The sequence below is a fragment of the Pelodiscus sinensis genome, chromosome 15 (assembly GCF_052426305.1).
Source record: "Pelodiscus sinensis isolate ZL-2025 chromosome 15, ASM5242630v1, whole genome shotgun sequence".
Taxonomy (NCBI): domain Eukaryota; kingdom Metazoa; phylum Chordata; order Testudines; family Trionychidae; genus Pelodiscus; species Pelodiscus sinensis.
The window spans coordinates 30,849,997-30,858,406 of NC_143066.1; positions in this window are offsets into that span (position 1 = coordinate 30,849,997).

Below are 8,410 nucleotides of genomic sequence, written 5' to 3' on the forward strand. Positions count from 1 at the left end.
TGTGCTGGCAAAGATTTTGTGGAACAATCCTGGCCTTGCCTCAGAGAGAGCTGGAGCACAGCCTTAAATCAGTTGGCAATGTTCTAACACCCTCTTTTCTTCCCTTTTCACCCTATTTAACTTCCCTCCCGCGCCAAAATCGGGCTGAATAGTGAGCATGAGAAACCAGGCCGATCGGGGATGGCCCTGTGCCCCTGCCTTTCTTTTGGGATCAGCGTTTTGGCGGGGCCATTTGTGTTCCCTCAGCCAATCTCCCTCTGCAACAATGAGGGCTATAATCTCAGGGCAAGGGGGTTGTAAACGTCTCTACACACAGAAGAATGCAGAGCGGAGGGGGGAGAACAGGATGGGGAATCCTCCCCTCCCACCGCTGCCACCGCCAAAGAAAAAAAATTCTTAGACCTGAAGGAGTCACCACTAAATTCCATTCAACTGACAGAAAAGAAATCAAATCCTTTTAAAGAGAGCCCACTTTCACCACAAGAATGCTCCCCGGGCCTTTTGTCGTGCTGCTTTGCTTTCTTACAGCACCGCTGAGGAAGCTGCTCCAATACATTAACCAGTTTAACTTGCTCGTGACCCCCTCTGCCCAACACACAATGAGACTCTTCTCCTGCTTTTTTCCCAACTCCTTTTCAGCGGCTAAATCCCCCGCTGTTCCTCCTCTCGCTGTTTCTTTTGCTCAACCTTTCTCAGGCTTCTTCTTCGGCCGAATGAAATAATAACGCTTTGCATTTCTATGGCGCCTTCCTCCTGGGATCTCAAAGCGCGGAGCATTGATCTCACTACAGGAGAGCCATGCATTACTGGCCCCATTAGACACATGTGAGAGGCTCTGAACCTGGTTGAGGTCAATGCGAGATGCCTGAGGTCACACATCACATCGGTGCCAAAGCTGGAAATAGAACCCAAGCATCCTGATTGTGCAACAGCAAGCAGGCAGCAGTGAGAAGTGAACTAAAATGTGGAGAGATGAGCACAGAAGGGTAAATATGGGGCTGCACTTTCACTAATTGTAAATTAATGCAAAGTCTTATGCCATGAGAGTATCCTAGGAAGAAAAAGGTTCTCAGGCAAGGAGGACGCGAGCTACATCTGAAACTGCATCTCACTGCTACATCGTGCTCCCCTCACCTGGATGTTGTATCCACCTGTTGGTTTTTGTCTTATATTTAGATTGTAATTTCTCCAGGGCAGGGGCTTATTTATTATGAGTTAGCACCCAGGCCAGCGGGGCCAAGCCCTCCAGGCAGGGGCACCGACAGCCTCCTCAGGCCCCTCAGAAAGGTGGAGGAGGTGGCTCTGCACTCTCAGAAGGAGTGGGCCCTTAGCAGAAGGGGCGGAGCCCCCTGTGTCACCTGGAGCACAACGCAGGCCCTCCCCAGTCCTGAGAGCTGCCCACAGCATGCAACGTGACACTCCGGCAGCAATTTAAAGGGCTCGTGGCTCCGGATGCCACCAATGCCACAGTAGTTGTGGTGGATGGGAGCTCCAGGCCTCTTTAAATCAATGGACCCCCAGGGCAACTGGCCCCTTTTCCCCTCCTCCCCATCAGCAGGCCTGTCTCCAGGTGTTGTTGCATGCAACTATAATAATTAATAACAGACCAACTAACATATTCAAGAGGCAGCTTGGAAGCGCCGAGCAGCAACGCATATACATTATTCAGAGTCTACGCGCCAAGGTCAGCATTTCTCTCTGATAGTCTAGTCACTTTTACTCTTGTGGGTTTATTTGCAGGTTTTTGAGTAGTGCAACTCTTCCCTCAGGAGCACAACTAACTGCCACAGCTATCTGCTCAGCAGTCCTGTAGAAACAGGGTCCTCAAACTTGGTGAGACAGAGCATCCCCGTCAAGTCTGTCGGCTGGATTCAACAGCAATCAAAGGCCGGATAGGGGCCGGAGCAAATAAATATCGGAGCAAGAGTTTTATGTCCATGGAGTGGGAGGGAATTCAGTTGCAATTGCTCTGACCCATCGAGCTCACGCTAGGGGTCAGCCCTTTATAAAGAGCCAAACTGTAGTAGAGTTGGGTGGGTTTGAAAGAGGAAATCTTCCCCTCCCACCTCTGCCTCTACCAATGGAAAAAAATTCTTAGCATGGGTTAGCCATCTCAAATACAAACCTGCCGCTCATCAGTTCTGCTTCTGCCCTGTCCTTAAAAGGCAAGGGTAGGCATGTACTCTCAACTTCAGGTGCAGGTTGAGAAAATCCAGCTCAGTATGCCTCTCTTGCTGCTTAGGGCTGGCCATGTGAGGACCAAGGATGCAAATGAAATCATATTTGCAAGAATGCAGAAAAAGAAATGCTGTCATCAAAGAGGCCAAACTCCTCTCTCCTTCAGGAGATGGCCCCCTAGATCAGAAGTGGGTGGGTGGGTGGGTGCGCGCGCATGCACGCATGTGTGTACAAGCGGGGCCAGCTTGAGCCATTCCTGCGCCCCAGGCAGCGCATGCATGGCTCCGCCCCTAGGTGCATGGCGCATGCACGGCCCTGCCCCTCGGCACACTGCGCACCTTACAGCTGCAATCGGGTGCGCAGTGCCTGATTGCAGCTGTAAGGGGAGCCGCGCAGCCCCCGGACCCGGGCATGTGGTGCCTGATTGCAGCTCTAAGAGGCACCACATGGATGGGTGCGCAGCACCCCTTACAGCTGCCATCAGGCGCCCCCCATAGGTTGGCATCCCAGGCAACTGCCCGGCTAGCCACCCCTCTATTATTCCAGCTCTGTGTACGAGTGGAGAACTTGCAGTCCTGCTTCCAGTGCTGGACCTATTTTAAGTACACAGAGAAGAGTCCATTCTCCAGGGCTGCCTGTCTAGCATGTTTCCCCAGTCCACAAGTCAAAAGAAGGGGGCACTGTAGCTGTTGGTGCAAGACAAATAAGCACTATGTCTTCCTTCTCTAGGAAGGCCTGCATTTAGCTGGCACCTTAGCAATGCTAGCCTCTCCTGGAGACAGGTTAATGTTTTGAATGCCAAACTCCCTGGTGGCTGCACAGGAAGGAACAGGGCAGGAAAGAACGAACTTTAGACTTTATCACCAACACCAGTTTCCTGCTTCCAAGACTTGGCTGGTGCCATGCTGATCTTGGGGTGGGCACAAGCAGGTGCAGAATGTGGTGGGGTCTAAGGGGTTGGAGGAAAAGACTCCCCCAACAGCTGTTCCACCCGTTAGACTTTCCTGAGCTGAGGTGCCCTGCAGGAGGCTTGTCTGCTGTGGGTGAAGGTGGAATCAGAAGAAAGGAACCTGAAAAGGAAGTGTGTGGACATGCAGCTAGAGAGCAGCATACCCAGGGAGGGAGCTGCACTGTAGCAGAACAATAAAAAAGAAAGCCAGGCATCTGCTCTGTCAGGCTGGAATGACCGCAGTTGGCTGACCAGTAACCCTCCGTGAGAAGGTTCTGTTCTGCATACAGCCGAAACCCTGCAGCCAACAAGGACGGAGTCTCCAATAATCAGTTCACATGGTGCCCTGAAGACTGGGAGCCTTGTCTGAATGTTTGCAGTGTTGAGATGCCACAGGCTCCCGACACGTCGTTCTGAGCCCAGCAGCAGACAGATCCGTTATTGTTACTGTCATTGTGCAGCGACTGCTGGCATCGGAAGGCAGGCTGGCAGCCGTGCAGCAGCTGGCCTGCCAGGGACCTGAACATCTGTCTGCAGTGCTGATCCCCAGCCACTTCCGAGACCTGGAGAATGGGGGAGCAGCTGGCTGAGGAGAAAGTACATTTCCTCCCTTTTGGCTCCCTTAGAAAGGGGCTCTGTCTTTATTCAGGATCTTGCCTGTGGAGCTTTTCAGACACCGCTTGCCGGGAATCAGCTTGGAGACCAAAAAAATAAAAAAAATGACTCAAAACCCTAAGTTGCAGAAATAATGTTTAGTCATGAGCTTGGGATTCAGTTACTGTGTTTGTTTGGTTTGATGTCTATTGAAATAGGGCTCCTTTGAGGGTTTTTTTTTTTTTTTTTTTTTTTTGATAGGTCCCTCCTCAGACTCTCTTGGTGCCATGCAAAACAAACCAATGTCTAAAGGCTTCCTCTGCCTCTCCTACACCAGGAACATGAATCATGATTAAAGGGCTGACTAGAGCAATGTATACCATAAATATGGGGAAATGCAAACAGTCTTGCTTTCCTTGGAAAATATTCTCCCTGCCTTAGTTTGTTGATATCCTTAGCATTGTTTATACAGCATCGGAGCTGAACATGACATCTGACAGTAGTAAAACAGTGACTGGTCTTAGGGCCCTTCCCCAAAGACCTATTGTCCATTATTATTTGTAGTATGGTGGTGCAAACAGACCTCAGGCAAACTTAGTCCCCTTGTGCCTGGCACAGTGCAAACACACTCAGAGGCAATCCCATATACCCAGCCAGAGCCCTAGTCACTGGACCACCCTGCCTACCCAGCAACAGATTCCAGTAACAGTTCCAGGAAGCATTATGATCATTAAACACCAGGGCTGCGTCTAGATTGGCATGATTTTCCGGAAATGCTTTTAACGGAACACTTTTCCATTAAAAGCATTTTCAGAACAGAGCATCTAGATTGGCACGGACACTTTTCCGCAAAAGCACTTTTTGAGGAAAAGCATCCCTGCCAATCTAGACGCGCTTTTCCGCAAAAAATGCCCCAATTGCCATTTTCGCGATCTGGGCTTTTTTGCGCAAAACAAATCTGAGCTGTCTACACTGGTCCTTTTGCACAAAAGCTTTGCGCAAAAGGGACTTTTGCCTGAATGGGAGCAGAATAGTATTTCCGCAAGAAGCACTGATTTTTTACAGTAGGAAGTCAGTGCTTTTGCGGAAATTCAAGCGGCCAGTGTAGACAGCTGGCAAGTTTTTCCAGAAAAGCGGCTGATTTTCCGGAAAAACTGGCCAGTTAGACACAGCCCAGTAGTAATACTTTATATCTACATGACACTTTTCATCCATAGATCTCCAGGAGCTCCACAAAGAGGAGCCCGTATCATTGTCCAGATGGAGAACTGAAAGTACACAGCTGCATTGCCGCGTTTACGAAAATGTCCCACCCTCTCAGGTCCCCGGTGTGGGCAGAGCCCCTGTTGGCAGCCACCGTTCTAAAATCAGGTCGTCTGACCATGCTCAGAGCAGGAGAATGTGACATGGCTAAAATGCCAGTGGCTGTGCTAACTCTGCTACTGTAAAGTGAGTTGTGACAGTGGGGGATCATAGCAAATATCCTAGCACAGAAATGCAGGACTTTCTGGGGGGAGAGGGTGCTTTTTTTGTAAATGTGGACTGCAATGTTTTAAAATGTAAAGGAGTTCAAAATAGTCATGCAATGAGTGCACATAAGAGAGGTTAATGAAAAATGTGAGTGGAAGCAATGACTGGCAAAATGATTTTGTTATAACATGCTAAAAATGTATAGAGTAATAAAGGCTTTATAGGAATTACTTTCTGGGATCATGACAGGCAGCAGGGCCACATGGCCCCCTGCTCACTTGGCCAACTCTGCCTGCTGCTGCTCTACCTGGTTGGCGAGGCCAATGCTGGGTGAGTGTGGGCCACCAGCCCCACAGCACTATCCCATCCTCCTAACACAGTGGCTGTGTCTAAACTGGCAAGTTTTTCCGCAAAAGCAGGTGTTTTTGCGGAAAAACTTGCCAGCTGTCTACACCGGCCACTTGAATTTCTGCAAGAACACTGACGATCTCATGTAAGAAATCAGAGCTTCTTGCGGAAATACTATGCTGCTCCCATTCGGGCAAAAGTCCTTTTGCGCAAAAGCTTTTGTGCAAAAGGGCCAGTGTAGACAGCTCAGATTTGTTTTGCGCAAAACAGCCCCGATTGCGAAAATGGTGATCGGGGCTTTTTTGTGCAAAAGCGCGTCTAGATTGGCACGGACGCTTTTCTGCAAAAAGTGCTTTTGCGGAAAAGCATCCGTGCCAATCTAGACGCTCTTTTCCGCAAATGCTTTTAACGGAAAACTTTTACGTTAAAAGCATTTGCAGCAAATCATGCCAGTCTAGACGTAGCCAGTGATTCTCAAACTTTTTGGCCTGTGGTCCACCTAGCTCAATGCAAACCTTTCCGCGGACCACCAGTTGTTAATGGAAATTCACCATTAATTACATAATTATGCCCGAGCCATTTTGCTAGTGCTGCAGCTAGGGAGAATGGTTTAATTTAACCAGTAAGAAAGGAAATATTCAATTATTACACAGGTTAAGCACTTTAACTTTCTCATGTTAGTTTATCAAACTTCGTTTTCAATAAAGTTAAATATCAATTTATGTCCAACACCAAAGGTTCCCATGTTTTCTTTATTTGTGGGTGGGGTGAGGAACCTTTTTTGGAATGGGGGCTATTGACCCACAGAAAAATCAGTTGGGGACCACACAAGTGAGAAGCAAAAAAAACCCCTCCAAACCTCTCCAACACTCACTGATGTGGCCCCCAACAGAGACACCTTCCTCCTCTGGTGCTCCAGCTCCATGGGGTGAGGGAGAGGGACAGGGAGGACTGAAGTGTATTAAGGTTAGAGTTAGGTGGCTTCCCATAGGCCAGCTTTACTCTTCTGGGGTTTCAGGGTTAGTGGATTTTGTGGATTCCCCTGGTCTTTGGGGTGGGACAAAAATGAGGGGTTCAGTGTGTGGAACAGGGCTTCCAGTGCGTGGGATGGGGTAAGAATGCAGGATCTGGGCAGGAGGTGAGGTGCAGGATGGGGTGAGGCTGTGAGGTCTGGGCAAGATGTGGGGTGTAGGAGGGGGTGAGAGTGCAAGATCTGGGTGGGAGGTAGGGTGCAGGAGCAGGCTGGCCAGGGGGGAGGAGGCAAGAGCAAGGGTAGGTTCAAGAGCAGGGTGGAGATAAGGTCTTTGGCCAGGAAGGTGGGTACAAGAGTAGGCTGGGGGTGGGGTGTCTAGTCAGGAGGGCGGGTGCAGGAGCAGAGTAGGGATAGGGTGCTTGGCCTAGGGGGAAGGTACAAGGCAGGCTTGGGGTAGAGTGTCTGGTCAGGGGGAGGATGCAGAAGGAGGCTGGGAGTGGGGGGTATGGCCAGGAGAGAAGGTGCAGGATCAAGGAGGGTGCAGGCTGGGGGTAGGAGCAGGCTGTGGGTGGGGGTGTGTGGTCAGGAGGGAGAGTAAAGGAATGGCGTGGGGGTGCGGGGTCTTGGCAGGGGGTTGTGCAGGAGCACGGTAGGGCCGTGGGGTCTGGGCATGAGGGGGCAGTGGGGGTCACTCACTTGCTTAAGCACCCTGTGCCTCTCCCAGGCATCGTGTTTCAGGCACAGCCTCCTGCTGCTCCCATTGGCTGGAATACAGCCAACGGGAGCAGCAGGGAAAGCCTCCAGGCAGTGGTCAGTGTGCTGCTGTCTCCCCAGCTAGGGAAGGGGCGGGGGGAGCAGCAGCATGCGGAGTCACTTCTAGCTCTGCTTCTGGCTCTGCTTCACTCCGCTTCTTCCCCATGAAGTGGATCCTGCAGGGTGGCTCAGGGCTCCTTCCCACCCCAGAGGGAAGCCAGTATTGGTGCTCCAACTTCATGCGGGGCGGGGAGGGACACAACGCTGGAGCACCAGCGCAGGCTCCCCGCTACGGGGAGAGGGAGAGAGAATGGAAGGGGGGAGCTGAGCTTGAGCCGTGGACCACCTGGAAGGGGGTGGCTGCAGTTTGAGAACCACTGCCCTAACAGAGCCCCCTCACTCTTACTTGGGAGACCATGGGAGGTACGTTCGCACCCTTCGCACACACCCCTCCTGAAGACAGTCTGGGAAAGGACCCAGAGACAATAGCCTGTGATTTTCCCCAGGCTCCCATAGACAAGGATGGGAACAAACTCAAATCTCCCGAGTCTTGTTTTGATCAATATGAGATAAAGTGGTGATCCTGAGGGTGGGGGAAGGGTTGCTACTCCCAGCCTTAGAAGAGGCCAGTGAGAAATGTACAGTTTGAATTGAGTATGTAACCAGGGTGGTCTGCTTCATAGTAACCTCTTGGATACAGTTGTGAGAAAAACGCGCCACTGTGCCCAATCCTGCCTTGGCTCTGCTAATCAGTGTCCCTGTGCGTTGGCTGTTCTGCCTGCCACGACAAATCAGGCAGAAATTGAAAAGGCGGGGAAATAGAAACCACAGCGATAATTCAATTTACAGCAAGGTTGTTCCCTGTTTGATTTGGTCACACTACACAGCCATGTAGACGTCCCAGATCAATACACAGCTTTAGAATCTCAAGGTCTGGGGCCAGCAGTAGCTGGATGGAAGCCAGGGCAGGCAATGGGGGCAAGTGCTGCACAAGGAAGCAGGGACCAGTTCCACAGAGAAAGCTACTATAGAGCTTCCATTCAATTGACATGAGTGAAGGAGGATGGTGAGTCTGGGATACAGAAGGACTGAATAGGGCTGTGTGTAGACACTATTCAATATCACAACAGCAAGCATGGGAATGA